The sequence below is a fragment of the Cololabis saira genome, chromosome 10 (assembly GCF_033807715.1).
Source record: "Cololabis saira isolate AMF1-May2022 chromosome 10, fColSai1.1, whole genome shotgun sequence".
In the NCBI taxonomy this organism is placed as follows: Eukaryota; Metazoa; Chordata; class Actinopteri; order Beloniformes; family Belonidae; genus Cololabis; species Cololabis saira.
In genome coordinates, this window is record NC_084596.1 from 3,777,616 (window position 1) to 3,795,808 (window position 18,193).

Genomic DNA, 18,193 nt, shown 5'->3' on the forward strand with positions numbered 1-18,193 from the left:
GCCTGGTTCTTATAAACGCCTGGGGTCCAAGTGGATTTAGCATATTAAACGCCCGGGCTACTAAATGGGCATCTACGGTAACTTTAGCTGCAACAGAAAACGTTGGTATGTACCTGGAATTATTCAAATCTGCATGATCCCGATCAAGTTGTAGTCCTTCACACACACATTAATTCTGGTGCACGCACATTTCTGAGGTTTTGAGAAAGAGGATCAACTCGTGGACCACATGGCCTAATGGACAAGGCTGACTTCGGATGAGAAGATTGAGACTTCAAGTCCCTCTGTGGTTATAGAGCCTTCAGCTAGTTACATCTGGTGTCCTAGCTCACATTCACTCTTTAGAGGATTCTTTATCTACCCTCTCCGGTTATTACAAAAATAAGGAGAGATTAGAAGTTCTCCAATAGAATGACAAAACAGCATCCACATTCACTAAGAGCAGGAGTACTTCTGACAACGTACTCTGCTATAATTAAGCAAGTGTGTGAGAAATACTGCCAGAACAAGCAGTGAGATATATGTGAACCCAGGATCTCCTGTTTACTAGACAGGTTATTTCACCAACCCATGTGCCTATTTTAAATGATAGAATATTGTGTGTATTATTGAACTCCTTCTCCTATCTCCCTCCCTGAGTGAAGGAACCTTAGTTTCCTTTTGGAGAGGTGATAATTGACCTTTAGTCCGGGTCCCATACTGGCACTGAGCAAGCTGCATGCACCTATGACAAGATGATCACATGATGGTGTCCTTTTAGACGTAGCTTTCTTGTATAAAGGAACTGTTGGGCGAAAGAAAAGGAAAAAAAAAGAATAAATTCTAGCACTGGCATGGCAGCACGTGTGTCCAACTGGACTCACAGCAGGTTATGTTCATATGTGACGCCCCAGTTGTTTCTGGTAGGAGGAATCACCATGGAGACAACGTAACTGAGAGGTTAAGTTGATGGACTGCTGATCCATTCTGCTCTGTACACAGAAGTTGCAGAGGTTAATGCTCTAAACATAGCACAGTGAGCAGCATCTGGTCCAGCTGGTCCGGGGTTCCCCGCACCTCCGGGGACCCCCTCTCGGAACCTCTGCTGCTGGGGTCTGGTGGTGGAGCTAGTGTACGTTAATGGAGAATGACTGGCTTTTGGTCAGTTGTGGAACTGCAACAAAATTAATTTCTGCATGAGACCCAATGCGAGAAAGAGATGGTCGGCCTTCCTGTCCTGTGCACCAAGAAGAGGACTGGAGTGGTTTTCCAAGTCCAAATAATATTATTGCAAAGTCATACATGTTTCCGCCCAGTTTCGAACAGGGGACCTTTCGCGTGTGAGGCGAATGTGATAACCACTACACTACGGAAACAGACATGCTTTAACGATGGGCATAAAAATAAAATCCTGTAAAAAACTCTGCTACAATTCTTGACAGTAAGATGGATACTGTAGGTTTTCTCCTGGCTGCTCTCAAAGACTCATGCTGATGTTAACCATTACACCATGGAACCCACTTCTGCTGTTATTGTGGTCTGACATTGTGGTGGTGGCACCTGACAGAGTGCTGTCCATGAGTGCTGTCCATGGTACCAAGAGCGTCTGGGTGTTTAGGGTACCAGGGCCCTGGTCCTCCAGCTCCACGGGCTGGCTCTTTCACTCCGGTGGCCGGTCGGGGGGAGCTTAACAGCGGGTCCCCGGGTTTGCACATTGAGCCGGGTCTTTGGGTGGCTCCGGGTCTGGACGGTGAGTCAAAGGTGAGTTGCTGAGCAGCGGGGCGGTGAGCCGGGTTGGTGAGTGGCTTTCAGGGCCGTGCTGTGTCTGTGTCCGGGACGAGGCGACGGCGGGCTTAAAAAGCCATTCTCCCAGAGGTGCTCAAGATGCTGTCCTAAATAACTGCTCTTTTTACTTCTTCAATGACATTTTCTGTGTGTATATAATCCTAAACTTTTATATCGGTCCGTGATTCTCGGCTCTCCGCGGTCTCAGCGCGACGGGAATGCAGGTGAAGCCCCGCGAGTCTCGGCTAGGTTTGCCGCGAGGCTCTGGTCCAGCTGGTCCGGGGTTCTTTTACAGGATTTTTCTCGTCATGCCCGCCGTTTTCAAAACATGTCAGTCACTAGCTCCACCACCAGACCCGAGCACCATCACCACCAGACCCCAGCAGCATCACCACCAGACCCCAGCAGCATCACCACCAGACCCCAGCAGCATCACCAGCAGACCTCAGGAGCTTCCACCACCAGACCCCAACATAAACTCAACAGCCTCAACAACCCGGCTCACCTGGAGCCACCCAAAGACCCGGCTCACCGTCCGAACCCGGGGACCCGCTTTTAAGCCCCCCCCCCCGACCGGCCACAGGAGTGAAAGAGCCAGCCCTTGGGCCTGGAGGACCAGGGCCCTGGTACCCTAAACACCCAGACGCTCCTAGCACCATGGACAGCACTCTGTCAGATGCTCAGGCGCATATTGCTTTTCACTCATGTTCTGGTTTCAGGACCACCATAAAACCACAATAAAAGCTGAACAGGGTTCCATGGTGTAATGGTTAGCACTCTGGACTTTGACTCCAGTAATCTGAGTTCAAATCTCAGTGGAACCTGTCAGTCTCCCACACAACCAGGTACAAAGGTATCAAGGTTTTACCCACATGATGTTGTAGTATCAATCCACGAGGCTCCACCTCAAAAAACAACACGGGGAAATGGAAACATGGACACCATTAGACCTGCTTTAGGGGGCTGGAGTTACCCTAAAATGTCCATAAGAACCCTTAAATATGTGATGAATGTATCTAATATCGTGAGTATGTTCTTGAATGATGTTTAAGCAGTTTATACAGTCGTTTTCAGCTAGTGATGCTAATGATGGTCACTGATCAATACGAAGGATCATTTCCAACAGTTGGGCCGAATGTTTGAAAGTTTGAATGATGTCTCTACGATAAAGTTTGGCCGAGCAATAAGCGTCCGAATTTTCGCCTTTTTTTTTGCTTTTTGGCATCTAGCGTTGCCACGGTAACACTTTTGACTGAGAAAAGTAATGCCCATCGAGGCACGATCGAGACGCATCCAACGATGTATGCCATGTATGGGTGCATGTTCCGGTTCAGGCTACATTAATGGATAGGTTTTTTTTCCAACATGGTAAAAAAACTCCATCCGAATGAATGGGGCCATTTGGCATGGATTTTGACATAAAATTTCCTTAAATCCCAGCTTCATGAAATTTGAGTATGTTGAAGTCCACAGCGTGCCGAGTCGGGAAACATTTGTACGATGTCTCTACGATAACCTGTTGCCTCGCAACAATCGTCCAAAGTCAAACGGAAAAAAAAAAAAATGAAAGGTCAATATCACAAAAACTGTAATAATTGGAAGAATGAGGTTGTACGGTCGTTTAGTGCCAATCGGGCCGAGTGTTTGAAAGTTTGAACGATGTCTCTACGATAAAGTTCGGCCAAGCAATAAGCGCCTGAATTTTCGCCTTTTTTTTTGCTTCTTGGCAACTAGCGTTGCCACGGTAACGCCTATTACTGAGAAAAGTAATGCCCATCGAGGCACGATGGAGACGCATCCAACGATGTATGCCATGCATGGGTGCAGGTTGCGGTTCGGGCCGTATTAACGGACGAAAAAAGAGTGCGGAATAATAATAAAAAAAGGGAAACCTTTTCTGTATACTAATATATCGCCTTCATTTTTCAGGTTTTTCGGGCCGTGTTGTATTTTTGGGGGATTTTTTTTTTCCACATCAGTGCGGGGTCATGCTGTACACCCGCTGGTGCGCAGTGGGACTTTTGTGACTTTAGCTTGTTAGCAAAATGCTAGCAACATTGCCTTTTGGGCCATTCTGGACGATTGCAATATGGTCATGCCATTACTTGGCATGCCCATAATCAGAAAGAAATCAGTCTTAAAAGAGATCTGCTTCATTCATATCTGAGAGAATTTTGCTGGGTCACATGATGTCATTTAAGCTGGTTAGTTAGTTGACACAGTTGTAGGATTTTTGACACTGTCAGAAGATTTGAAAGGAGTGACGCCGTCCCCCAAAGTCACGGACTGTGTGGCGGAGTCACATCCTGGTTAAACTGCAGAGTGGCGCAGCGGAAGCGTGCTGGGCCCATAACCCAGAGGTGGATGGATGGAAACATCCTCTGCTACTCAAGACTTCCTCTCATACATGAGATTCCTGTGAGAGATTAACTGAAATCTATCCAGAGCTTTTTGCAAACAAGAAAGTGGATGTATGAACATACTGCACTGACTGTTGATGAAAATGCATTGCATCAAAATGTTTTTAAAAAATGAGGATGAAAATATGTCTCAAACTGATAAAGTAAAACCAACCATTTAAAATAAAGGCTCTAAATTGTGTTGTTCTGAAGATTCTCGCACGCACGCACGCACGCACGCACGCACGCACGCACGCACGCACGCACGCACGCACGCACGCACGCACGCACGCACGCACGCACGCACGCACGCACGCACGCACGCACGCACGCACGCACGCACGCACGCACGCACGCACGCACGCACGCACGCACGCACGCACGCACGCACGCACGCACACACACACACACACAGCTGACAGGTTGTTGTGGCCGAGTGGTTAAGGCGATGGACTAGAAATCCATTGGGGATTCCCCGCGCAGGTTTGAATCCTGCCAACAACGAGTAATGTTTGAATGTGCAAGAGGACTGCCCAATTTGCAGTTATTAACCATATCCAGTACTGTCCTTCAAAAGTAATCAGTTGGATTCCCTTGTGGTACATTTTGTATTTTCTACCCAGCATGGTAATTTTACCACAACAGGACAAATTATATGAAGTCATACATTTATTTCTAACATGAATGATTTGAAGATAGGATTTTTTTTTTCGTTACAAAGCATGCAAGTTTCTGTAGTGTAGTGGTTATCGCGTTCACCTAACACGCGAAAGGTCCCCTGTTCAAAACTGGGCGGAAACATGTATGACTTTGCAATAATATTATTTGGATCTTGGAAAACCACTCTAGTCCTCTTCTTGGTGCTCAGGACAGGAAGGTCGACCATCTCTTTCTCGCATTGGGTCTCATGCAGAAATGAATTTCGTTGCCGTTCCACAACTGACCAAAAGCCAGTCATTCTCCATTTACCTACACTTTAAAATGTCCAACTTTACAGGAAAAAAGAAACATATTAGAGAGACTTTTTACAGGATTTTTCTCGTCATGCCCGCCGTTTTCAAAACATGTCAGTCACTAGCTCCACCACCAGAGGACAGCAGCATCACCACCAGACCCCACTAGCTCCACCACCAGACCCTAGGAGCTTCCACCACCAGACCTCAACAAAAACTCAAGAACCTCAACAACCCGGCTCACCTGGAGCCACCCAAAGACCCGGCTCACCGTCCGAACCCGGGGACCCGCTTTTAAGCCCCCCCCCCGACCGGCCACTGGAGTGAAAGAGCCAGCCCTTGGGCCTGGAGGACCAGGGCCCTGGTACCCTAAACACCCAGACGCTCCTAGCACCATGGACAGCACTCTGTCAGATGCTCAGGCGCATATTGCTTTTCACTCATGTTCTGGTTTCAGGACCACCATAAAACCACAATAAAAGCTGAACAGGGTTCCATGGTGTAATGGTTAGCACTCTGGACTTTGACTCCAGTAATCTGAGTTCAAATCTCAGTGGAACCTGTCAGTCTCCCACACAACCAGGTACAAAGGTATCAAGGTTTTACCCACATGATGTTGTAGTATCAATCCACGAGGCTCCAAAAAACAACACGGGGAAATGGAAACATGGACACCATTAGACCAGGGGCCCGTTTCACAAAGCAGGTTTAGTGAAAACTCTGAGTCTGTTAACCCTGAAATGAGGGAAACTCTGAGTTTTCCGTTTCACAAAGGGAGGTAACTCAAACCAGAGAAAGAGAGGTAACTCTAGCCTGTTTCACAAAGAGAGGTAACTTAAGCTCTCGGTCAGTTACCGTAGTAACAGACGCTCTGAACCTAACCTGGTCAGTTACCGTAGTAACAGACGCTCTGAACCTAACCTGGTCGGGACCAGGTTTATTTCAGTGAACCTGGAGTTTCTCTCCGTCTCCTCCCTCAGTGGCGTCAATTCAGCCAATGGGTCTTTACGCAATACGCATCCGTTTTCTGCACCACGGACAGCAAGAGCAGAGTTAGAGAGCAGAAAAGGCTTATCTAACAAACGCAATTTAACTCGTTCACTTTATTCACTATGTCAGTGCAACAATATCACAGGGACATCCCAGTTTAACTTCAAACAGTTAAAGTCCAAATGCAAAAAGGAGAGGGAGAGTAAAAAAAAAAGTCAAATATTTCCCTTAAACAGATGTATAAGAGGATTTATATCTTACTTTGAGATGAACTTGCATAATTAATCCATCAGTGGCTAACAGCCTCGTTAATATCTTCTGGACCCATCACTTGCCTTCTTTCTTTTTTTTTATTGCGTGGTTGTCTGCTTCCTTTTCATTTTTGTAAGTTAGTTTTGCAGAGCGCACTTTTTTTTTTTCAAACTTTATTTAAAAGTTCCAATTACAGTCAGAACATTGACCGTGGACATTCAGGCATCAAGGAATTAAATAAACAAATACAGTATGAGACATAAAGTGGATGAAGTGCATAAGTCATTACATAAGTAACATAAATATAATAAAATAAATCAATTTAAATAAAAAGAAAGAAAATGGCAGGACATATATTATATCTGCAGAGCGCACTAAAAACGAGATTGATAGCGACCACTGTCGTCAGGGACGCTGGGACATTTCAAGATATGAGGGGGGGGGTACAAGTGTTGGGAAAGATAATACCTACTGAAATCCATCATGTTGTTCTGATATGCATTTGTAGTTATTTTATATGTATTAAGTAATAGAATACATCAATACAAATAGATACAGAGTAATTCCATAAATGTATTTAAAAAAAAAAACATTTACATTCTCCCCTGAAGCCGAGGTGTGGCAGCTGCCGTACACAATTGACGGCCCTGATCTAAATGACAATAAAATTTCATTTTTTTTTTCAAAATATGCTCTCATACTCACCATATGCACGTATTAACACTTCTAACTCCAGTGGCGTGAAGTATGTGGATCTTCAGATGCAAACTGATGTTTCCTCAAAGGGATTTTGTAAATTGAAATGATAAATAAAGTTAAAAAGAAAAAAAAGAAAAAGTATGTCGCTCTTTTGTGTCGCCGGTTGCCATGGTGAATCCTTGTATCAGCGCTCTACTGATGCTGGCTTTTTATTTCCCTCACGCTCGCGCTTAACTCCCGGTGAAACTACTTAGAGTTGAGTAAATTACCTCAAATCCGCTGTCCTGGAACCGAAAACTCAGAGTTTCCGATCTCAGAGTAGATCAACTAAGAGTTCAGGATTAGACTCAGTGTTTGTTGAACCTGCTTTGTGAAACGGACCCCTGATATTCTCATGACATTAACCTGAAATCACACCTGATGTTCCCATGACATTAACCTGAAATCATACCTGATATTCTCATGACATTAACCTGAAATCACACCTGATGTTCTCATGACATTAACCTGAAATCATACCTGATATTCTCATGACATTAACCTGAAATCATACCTGATATTTCATGACATTAACCTGAAATCATAACTGATATTCTCATGACATTAACCTGAAATCATACCTGATATTTCATGACATTAACCTGAAATCATAACTGATATTCTCATGACATTAACCTGAAATCATACCTGATATTTCATGACATTAACCTGAAATCATACCTGATATTTCATGACATTAACCTGAAATCATACCTGATATTCTCATGACATTAACCTGAAATCATACCTGATATTCTCATGACATTCCTGTCAATCCTCTGGTGATTCCCGTCTCTCCTCCGGTGCTTTGTCGGATCTCAGCCACAAAGTATGATGCAGGTTTTCCTCCACAACACGACGTACCCGAGCTCCGCAAGGACATTTTAGTAAATGCTACGGTTGATAAACATGTTAAACATTAAATGTCAGAAAACAAAACCGTAACTTCTCTGCTAGATTGAAAGCAAAGTGCTTTAAAATAAACCGCTGTTCATGCTCAGCTGCCATGGTTAGTCAATGGCGTAACGCAACTTCCAGCGCCTATCGTTTCTACAGTAGAGACTCCAGGAATAAGGTGGATATGGTAAGTATAAAAGTTAGCATCCTTCATAGCTCTGTTACTTCACATAAAGTCAGGACAGTAGTGGAACAGGTTTGTGTACTAAATATATCACAGTGAGGTGAAATAAAGCTGCTCCAGAGGTAGAATGAACTTGTTGTGACAACAGGGTTTTTATAACAAGTTGAAGACGTGTGTTGAGGGCCCTGTGGCTTAGTTCAGTGATTCTTAACCATAGGGCCGCGGCCCACACTTGGGCCGCGAGCGCCATCTAGTGGGCTGCAAAAAAAAAATCTGTTTTGTACGTTTGGGCCGCGGGGGCCGCGGGACTGCATAGCAACTCCCGATCAAATGAGGAGAAGACACTCAGCTAGCTGTACGTGTAATAGTAAAAGAAATGGTGTGTATTTACAGAGTAAATCATTAATTTTGCACAGAGTAGGTTTAGATCCGCCAGGATCAGGGATCGATTTGGGTCTGCGCCCAGAGCGAGCGAGTGCGGTCTGATCATTTATCCTGACGCGTCCCCGCGGCCGGGGAGGTCGGTGCCGCTCGGGCGGTGGGCTCCGTCGTTACTGCTGAAGGATTGTACATGTAGATGTGTGGGCTGACGTGTCTGCTGGACTGGGCTGTTCGGGCTTTCTCAAAAGCATCGGAAAGACTCAGGTGCTCCGCAGCCCGAGAGCTGCGGGCTCCCCGTCTCAGCTGATCAGGCTCGGATGAAACCTGACGCGCTGAGTCCTCTGACAACTGATTAATGTAATATTTATGTAATATCTTAAATAAAGTACAATCAAACTAAGTTTTGCTTTGTAAAACTAAATATCGTTCCAGGCTCACCAATGTTTATATTAATTTATTATAAAAATGTGTTGAGACAATTAACAAAGAAAAGGGGAAATTCAAACTGCTGGTAGAGAAATAAAATAAGACAGCATTTGAAAAATAAAATAAAATGTATTTTATTTTTAAGAGAAAAAAATGTGTGTAATTCAAGTTACACATGTTAAGTGGCAAATATGTACTTTTTTTAATATACCAGTCAGATGCAGATGTATATACTACTATGAGGCTACTTGAATATATACATACATATACACACACACACACATATATATATATATATATATATACCCCTGCTATAAAGTGTTAATATTTAATGGGCCCCGGGCCACTCTGTACTGAAAAAATTGGGCCCCAAGGTCAGAAAGGTTAAGAACCCCTGGCTTAGTTGGTCAAAGCATCTGTCTTGTAAACAGGAGATCCTGGGTTCAAATCCCAGCAGAGCCTTTAAACTCCTTAACACAAAAGTAAGGATGTAACTCCTGTTTAAAACCCCAGACCCTGTTGCAATATGCCCCAAGGGTCCCTGTGCTAGGTGCCCTCTCTTCTCCACCTTTTGAGCCCTTGGCCCAGGTGGACCTGAAGTGGCTTTCAATGAAGACAGCTTTTCTCCTCGCCATGACATCAGCAAAGCCATTCGGTGAGTTACCTGCCCTATCAGTCAGCGGGTCCTGCTTGAAATGGAACCCAGATGGCTCAGGGGTTACGTTGTGGCCGAATGTGGCGTTCCTGCCCAAGGTCCTGTCACGCACTCATGCTAATCAGCCTATCCAGCCCGGTTTGACCCCCAGCCTGCAGAGAGTGGGCCAAGCCTTTTGTGCCCTGTACAGGCCCTTGCTGCTTATGTTTTGTATGAAAGCTTTGTTTCTGTCTCTCTCCATTTGTTGTTTTTATTTGATAGGTTGAGATGAATCTTGAAAATGATCAGGTTGTGTCTTTACAGTCAGGAACTGTGGTCATCAGATAATCACCTGAACAGGGACTTGAACCCTGGACCCTCAGATTAAAAGTCTGAAGTCTACGGTTAACAACTACAAGTCTTCTTGCATGTTCAAACATTAACCGTTGTTGGCAGGATTTGAACCTGCGCAGGGAATCCCCAATGGATTTCAAGTCCATCGCCTTAACCACTCGGCCACAACAACTTGTCACATGTTTGAACATTTGGCTGAAATAAATGTGTGTTTGTTTGAATCAGAAACATTAGTCTGAGGTTTGTTCCCGTACTTATCTCACAGCTAACCTGCCGGGACCAATTTTGTTGTGAACTATTGATCACAGATTACCAGATGTCCTCGTTAGTATAGTGGACAGTATCTCTGCCTGTCACGCAGAAGACCGGGGTTTGATTCCCCGACGGGGAGAAAGCCTGTTTTGGATATGCATGACTGATACATATGAACAATGGTCAACAAGATAAAAATCACTCTTCCACACACCATAGGCAGTTGTGCTTTTCCTGCTAAAAAAGCTGTCATTGATGAAGTTATTCTAATACAAAACCGTGCTGTAAATCTTCCAGTGGATGATATGCTCTGTTCACTGAGAGGTCCTGATCCAGAAGTTCAGCCAGACAAGGGACCTTTTTCATGTGAGACAAACACGATAGCCACTAAACTACAGAAACTGTGCAGCAGGTTATTGATCACCATTCAGTTTCTATTTCTATTCCCCCTTAATGTTATAAAAAAACATCTAGACAGGTATGATGTGACCGTGATTTTTTGTTTGCCGGATATGTGTTTTGTGGAGAGGAGGCTCTGGTCCAGCTGGTCCGGGGTTCCCCGCACCTCCGGGGACCCCCTCTCGGAACCTCTGCTGCTGGGGTCTGGTGGTGGAGCTAGTGTACGTTAATGGAGAATGACTGGCTTTTGGTCAGTTGTGGAACTGCAACGAAATTCATTTCTGCATGAGACCCAATGCGAGAAAGAGATGGTCGGCCTTCCTGTCCTGTGCACCAAGAAGAGGACTGGAGTGGTTTTCCAAGTCCAAATAATGTTATTGCAAAGTCATACATGTTTCCGCCCAGTTTCGAACAGGGGACCTTTCGCGTGTGAGGCGAACGTGATAACCACTACACTACGGAAACAGACATGCTTTGAAAACGGCGGGCATGAAAATAAAATCCTGTAAAAAACTCTGTTACAATTGTTGACAGTAAGATGGATACTGCAGGTTTTCTCCTGGCTGCTCTCAAAGACTCATGCTGATGTTAACCATTACACCATGGAACCCACTTCTGCTGTTATTGTGGTCTGACATTGTGGTGGTGGCACCTGACAGAGTGCTGTCCATGAGTGCTGTCCATGGTACCGAGAGCACCTGGGTGTTTAGGGTACCAGGGCCCTGGTCCTCCAGCTCCACGGGCTGGCTCTTTCACTCCGGTGGCCGGTCGGGGTGGAGCTTAACAGCGGGTCCCCGGGTTTGCACGGTGAGCCGGGTCTTTGGGTGGCTCCGGGTCTGGACGGTGAGTCAAAGGTTTGTTGCTTAGCAGCGGGGCGGTGAGCTGGGTTGGTGAGTGGCTTTCAGGGCCGTGCTGTCAGTCTGTGTCCGGGACGAGGCGACGGCGGGCTTAAAAAGCGATTCTCCCAGAGGTCATCTAGATGCTGTCCTAAATAACTGCTCTTTTTACTTCTTCAATGACATTTTCTGTGTGTATATAATCCTACCTCAATCAGAGTTTCCTCTGATCCAGCTGCAGCATCTAGAAGCTTCTTTGTCAGGCAGACAGCAAGTGGTAGTCTATTTTCTTAATGACCATTGTTTACTTGACTCAATCATGTAGGTATCATCGTACGAAATAAGAAGTCTCCCCGTCGGGGAATCGAACCCCGGTCTTCTGCGTGACAGGCAGAGATACTGTCCACTATACTAACGAGGACAGCTTTTTGCCCAAAGAACTTCCTGATTGCAGGAACTTAATAACTGTGTACCAATGTCATTGGAAAGTCAGTGTCCATCTCCTTCTAAACTTTTATATCGGTCCGCGATTCTCGGCTCTCCGCGGTCTCAGCGCGACGGGAATGCAGGTGAAGCCCCGCGAGTCTCGGCTCGGTTTGCCGCAAAGCTCTGGTCCAGCTGGTCCGGGGTTCCCCGCACCTCCGGGGACCCCCTCTCGGAACCTCTGCTGCTGGGGTCTGGTGGTGGAGCTAGTGTACGTTAATGGAGAATGACTGGCTTTTGGTCAGTTGTGGAACTGCAACAAAATTAATTTCTGCATGAGACCCAATGCGAGAAAGAGATGGTCTACCTTCCTGTCCTGTGCACCAAGAAGAGGACTGGAGTGGTTTTCCAAGTCCAAATAATGTTATTGCAAAGTCTTACATGTTTCCACCCAGTTTGGAACAGGGGACCATTCGCGTGTGAGGCGAACGTGATAACCACTACACTACAGAAACAGACATGCTTTGTAAACGGCGGGCATAAAAATAAAATCCTGTAAAAAACTCTTTTTTTTTCAACATTATCTTTTTTTATTTTTTCAAAGAGAACAAAACAGACACGAAACACCAAACAGTTGCCAGTTCACAAAGAAAGAAAAGACAAAAAAGGAGATAACAAAAATGATCGTATAAATATATATACACATACATACACATTTAGCTGTATAAAAGATACAAAAGGCTATGTCAGTCCAGACCATACTCAAAAAGACCAGGGATTGGCCAAGAGGCCGGGAGAGCTGTGCGTCCGTATAAGCAGGAGAGGCGGGAGAAAATAAAGTTCAAGTTGGTCCGAGCACGATAATCACACACCAGGCACAGTGTTCATAGCAAGTGAAATCAAGTCCGAGGCAAAGGTCTATCCTTCCTGAAGTGTTCAATGAAGGGTCCCCAGACCTTGAGAAATGTAGGCTGGGAATCAGACAGAGTGTAACGAATTTCTTCGAGATAGATACATGTGACCATGTCATTTAACCACCTTTTGAAACATGGAGGAGAGGATGACTTCCACTCCCGCAAGATGAGTCGTTTTGCCACAACCAAACCAAACAAGAGGGCTGTTTGCAGTGCTTTGAGAAGTGTTAGAATAAATTCAGAACAGCCAAGTATCACAGAAAGACTGTCAGGGAGCACTTGCCTATTATATACATCACTAAAGTACTTAAAAATATTATCCCAAAAAGTCCTGAGCTTAGGACATGCCCAGAAAAGGTGGCCAAGCGTCCCGCTAGCAGACTTACATCTATCACAGGTGGGAGATACTGTGGGGAATATTCTATGCAATTTGGTTTTAGAGAAGTGAAGGCGATGAATGACTTTAAACTGGATGAGCTGAAGTCTGGCATTGATAGAGCGTTTCTGCACCCTGTCCAGTGCATCTGACCAAAGCTCATCTGAGATGTCCTCACCAATATCATCAATCCAAGCTTCCTTAATGTGGGAGGAGGGGGCTTCAGAGCTAAAAAGACATGATGTTTAGCAGACGCCGGGTGTTAGAGAAGGAAAATCTGTCCGGGATAAACCCCGTCTGATCGGGATGGATCAATGAGCCAATATGTTTATTAAGTCGATTTGCAAGAACTTTTGCTATGATCTTTTGATCACTATTTAGTAAGCTTAAGGGACGATAAGATGAAACGTTAGTGTCATCTCTATCCTTTTTCAGAAGGAGACATATATGAGCACCGTAAAGAGTAGCCGGGAGAGTGCCAATTTTAATAGAATGAATTAACATACGGAGTAGAAGAGGAGCGACAGTATCTACATGGGCTTTATAGAATTCCATCGCAAAACCGTCAGGGCCGCAGGCCTTACAGTTGGGAAATGAGCGAATGAAACTGTCATCTTTTCTTTGCTGCATTTTTTCTTTGAATTTCTTCACTTCTTCATAGACATCAGTGATGCAGAGCTGTGTTATCTCTAGCTTCTTTACAAGCTGGTCGAAGACAACTCCCACATTTTGGAAAAAATACAGGTAGATCTCAGCTCTGCCTGCTTTATCCTCCTCATCATCTGCAAATATCTTCCTCAGTGCAACAGGACAGGCCTCCCCCAGTGACCTGAAATAAGCTGTTATAGCTGGCCAGCTTTGTAGGAGACGTTCAACAGCTGGATACAGGGACAGCCATCTCGTGCAGACGTGACGCAGAATCTCTCTCCACTCAAGGTCCACAAACTCAAAAAAGCCACGCAGTTCCTCTCGCCGAGAAGCTGACACTGAGAAGTGGCTATAAACCTTCAAGACAATAGTCTCTATGTCCACTGACAGCTGGTCGCATGCATGTTTACAGGCATTGTGAGCAACGTGGGCTGGGCAATTTGCTTTCAAAATGCGACTGTTGTCACTCTGTAATAGCTGGTAAACAGAGTGATTCCTGCCATAATTGACATTGGCATTGTCAGCAGCATAAGATGTGATACATGCAGTCTTAAGTTCATATTTGGTCAAACACTCAATTATGGCAGCATGGATACCACTGGCTGATTCATCGCTGTCTTCATATAAATCAAGTAATTTAGATTTCACTCCCTCTTGAGTAAAGTATCTCAGGCAGACAGGAAACATTTTTCTGTTCCCCTTGTTTGAGGCATCAGTTGCTACTGAGAAATATACAGGGGCTGCACAGGTGCACACATCTGCTGCTGCAGCTGCTGCTGCTGCTGCTGGCACAGGAGGATTCAGCTCTTTCACAATGTCACTCACTGTTTTGGGGGCAAGCACATTAATTGCTATCATTTCCAGTGGTGTAAAGTAACGAAGTACAAGTACTTCGTTATTGTACTTAAGTAAGATATTTGAGAATTTGTACTTTTATTGATACTTTCATTTTTCTTTACTTTTACTTTTACCTCGTTACATTTTCAAGGAAAAAATCATACTTTTAATCCGCTATATTTAATATTGGACACGTCGTTACTCGCTACAAATTAAAGCGGGGTCTGATTTATGGTTCCGCGTTACACCGGTGCAGAGCTACGGCGTAGGGTACGCGGCGACGCACACCCTACGCCGTAGCCTACGGCGTAAGGTGTGCGTCGATTTAACGCGGAACCATAAGGCGGACGGGAAGGAAGGGGGGCGCGTGAATATACCGAGAAGGAGCCGCAGCTCCCGGGAGAGTTGCGCCGCAGAGGCGGGCCGGAAGGCCGGAGGAACCGCCGTCGCGTCGAGTACCGATGAGGACTGAAGCCTGAATTATGGTTCCGCGTTAAATCGACGCAGAGCCTCGCCGTAGGGTACGAGCCCTGCGTTGGTGTAACGCGGAACCATAAATCAGCCTTGAGCGGCAGCCGACGCGTGTCCATGCGCACCATTCTTTGATTCCACCACTTCTAAGGTGGTTTTGGCATTTAAAAGTTCAAAAGTCTCATCCTTTATCAGCTGGGGTTGCTTAATGTTGTCCCTGCATACTACAGGCTGGGGGTGAACCTGTCAGCGGGGCCACTGGGGGACAGCAGCAGTGATGAGCAAAGGGAGAAATTAAAATGGGGTAATGGAAACAAACGCTAAAGGGGTCAGAATAATATCACCATTAGGCTATTTAGAGTTGTAAGCAAATTCTTGGATTCTTCATTTCTTTGCAATCCTTTTGAAAATAATTTTGTACTTTGAATTTTGTACTTTGTACTTTTGTACTTAAGTACATTTTACACCATGTACTTTTGGTACTTTATTATATTTAAGTTGAGGTACTTTTATACTTTTACTTAAGTAATGTTCTTAATGGGTACTTTTTACTTTTACTTAAGTAATTTTCAAGCAGAAAATTTGTACTTTTACTTAAGTACAATATTTTTGTACTTTTTCCACCTCTGATCATTCCTGCCTTTGTTCTTCCACATTGCATTTTTTTAGCAGCAGTTGAATCACAAAACATAGTGCTGCTCAACTTATTACTGCAGTCCATACTGTTGTAAGACATTCCGTGTTTAACTGTGTGATACACTGATGTTACCTCACATGCAGCGATTTTGTCTTGCTCTGCAGTGGAATTTGCAGAGAATGTTGCAATATTTGAGCTGCCTTTGTTTTTTGTTGCACGGGTATATATCAGAACTTGCATGTTTCTTCAGGTCATTTTCTCCACCGTGACTTATAGAAAACTCCCTCCGACAGAACGTGCAGAAGACCCGCGACTGGTCTCCACACACAGGCTTAACCCAAACGTATTTTTCCTCCCACTTTATATGACACAAGTCTTTTCTTTTTCGAAGGGCCGGGGCCTGGGACATCCACGTCCTCTTCATATTCTCTCTCATCATTTTCACGTCCTCCTGCAGCAGCGCTCATTTTTCCGTGCGAGACTAGATGTAAATATTGGCACGCGTTTCACTTCCTCACAAACCAACGCAGCACACCCACACCGCGTGCGCACGCCCATACACACACACACAGACTGAATCACACGCACATAAGCACGTGAGCACTGCATACTGAGCGGTCCTAGTAGTGCCCTTAGGATTCAGCTGGCCAGACAGGCAGGCAGACAATGCGCGGCGCACAATGAGAAAAAAATATATGCATCCTCCCTAGGGGCGATTTTAGCATCAGAGCTTTGGGGGGCTCAGCCTCCCCAAAGTTCATGGACCACAGAACCCCTAGGGGGGTCTTGCCCCCCCGGAAGAAAAATGTGTAAATTTTCAGTAAAAATTGATCAATCTGGTGCACTTTGAGGTCAAAATGAAGAGACTAGATCTATGAAGACCTATACACATCAATATCTTCTTTACTGTTCTGTGGTTTTACAGCGATGAAAAAATAATTGTTCCCCTATATATATTCTGCATACAGGTTATGGTAGAATTTGGCTTGCATAAATAATACCAAAATCACTTCAGGGGACACTCAAGTAAAGTAACATTTTGCTTTGTAGGCAAAACAAAAGTAAAATTAAATCAAATCAAATGGAACTTCCTAACTTATTGGCTGGAATAATATTCCGACAAGATAATAATATACTGTAAGCTAAAGCAGGAGTTTGCAGTCAACTAGTTGAAATTAATATGTGGCAGTATTTGTGGGGGTCAAAATCTATTTAGGGTGTACCTACTACCACAAATAGATCAGTGTATTGGAAACACTGACTAGAAAGACACCAATAAATCTGAGAAAATGTACTTTAAGACTTAATTGTCTTGGAAACGAACATTTGAAAATCACATTGTATTATTTAGTTAGGCTACTTAATGCCATTTCATCACACATTCATGCAAATTGTCTCTTTTTGGATTCACTCAAACTCTTGTGTGTGAATCAGCTTATATAGCAATCAATCATACACATTTTCTACAAATCTGACTGGTTAGAAGTTGGTAGGCTTCAAAATAGGGAAAGAAAGAAAGAAAGAAAGAAAGAAAGAAAGAAAGAAAGAAAGAAAGAAAGAAAGAAAGAAAGAAAGAAAGAAAGAAAGAAAGAAAGAAAGAAAGAAAGAAAGACGTGTCAAGCTATAGCATATCATCATCATCACATCAGACAGAATGTGTAAAGCAGCCACTTGAGATTCTGAAGGGCTTAATTTCATTCAGAAAACAAGAGACCCGTTTGAAAATATGTTCTTCACTTTTGCCCATATTGTTTCTCAAAAGACATTGCATCCATTTAGACCCGCTTTACTGCAAGCTAGCATGATGGCTGGCTGGGTGTGTCATGGTAGCCTTGCCTATAGTCACCTGTCTGGCAGGCACAGTGACAAGTTATTTTGTTTAGCTACTACAACGGTATGCGCTAATTTGCATATCAATATACGCTAATTGAGTAACTAACGACTCTGACTGCTCAATGCTCACCTCACAGTTTCATCATGAGTGGGGACCGGGCAGAACGATTGTTGACTGTGAAAGGCTACTTCGTTGCTGCAGTGTGTGTGTGTGTGTGTGTGTGTGTGTGTGTGTGACCTGTGTGTGTGTGTGTGTGTGTGTGTGTGTGACCTGTGTGAAGTGAAGGGATTAAGGCTGAGGTATGGTTCTGCGTCACACCGACGCAGAGCACACGCCGCAGCCGTGACGCCGTGCTGAACCCTTCTGACTTCTCCGTCTCTCCATTTGGTCGCGGTGCAGTACCCCCCGCGGCCACTAGTTAGCGATCTTTTTCTGAATGGTTTATCCGACTTTTTCCGGTCACAGTAAATCAAAGAAATAAGGACAACTATTGTGCAAAAAACTAAAACAAAAAAAATCACACATAAACGAAGAAAAGAGCCCTGGAAGTTCACTACTGATTCAAACCGGAAACCGGAAATGCTTCGCTTTCAA

At 44.5% G+C, this 18,193-nt stretch overlaps 8 non-coding genes across 8 annotated transcripts; 4 read left to right on the top strand and 4 right to left on the bottom strand.

The window, feature by feature from the left end:
- Positions 1-1,282: 1,282 nt before the first annotated feature.
- On the bottom strand, positions 1,283-1,355 carry trnav-cac (transfer RNA valine (anticodon CAC)). The gene has a single exon. It is a non-coding gene; the product is annotated as a tRNA-Val (tRNA).
- A 1,161-nt stretch (positions 1,356-2,516) lies between these two features.
- trnaq-uug (transfer RNA glutamine (anticodon UUG)) lies at positions 2,517-2,588 on the top strand. Its single transcript has one exon. It is a non-coding gene; the product is annotated as a tRNA-Gln (tRNA).
- A 1,997-nt stretch (positions 2,589-4,585) lies between these two features.
- On the top strand, positions 4,586-4,667 carry trnas-aga (transfer RNA serine (anticodon AGA)). Its single transcript has one exon. It is a non-coding gene; the product is annotated as a tRNA-Ser (tRNA).
- Positions 4,668-5,606: 939 nt separating this feature from the next.
- trnaq-uug (transfer RNA glutamine (anticodon UUG)) lies at positions 5,607-5,678 on the top strand. The gene has a single exon. It is a non-coding gene; the product is annotated as a tRNA-Gln (tRNA).
- Positions 5,679-9,372: 3,694 nt separating this feature from the next.
- On the top strand, positions 9,373-9,446 carry trnat-ugu (transfer RNA threonine (anticodon UGU)). The gene has a single exon. It is a non-coding gene; the product is annotated as a tRNA-Thr (tRNA).
- A 616-nt stretch (positions 9,447-10,062) lies between these two features.
- trnas-uga (transfer RNA serine (anticodon UGA)) lies at positions 10,063-10,144 on the bottom strand. Its single transcript has one exon. It is a non-coding gene; the product is annotated as a tRNA-Ser (tRNA).
- An 871-nt stretch (positions 10,145-11,015) lies between these two features.
- Positions 11,016-11,088, bottom strand: trnav-cac (transfer RNA valine (anticodon CAC)). The gene has a single exon. It is a non-coding gene; the product is annotated as a tRNA-Val (tRNA).
- A 720-nt stretch (positions 11,089-11,808) lies between these two features.
- trnad-guc (transfer RNA aspartic acid (anticodon GUC)) lies at positions 11,809-11,880 on the bottom strand. Its single transcript has one exon. It is a non-coding gene; the product is annotated as a tRNA-Asp (tRNA).
- Between the last annotated feature and the right edge of the window lie 6,313 nt (positions 11,881-18,193).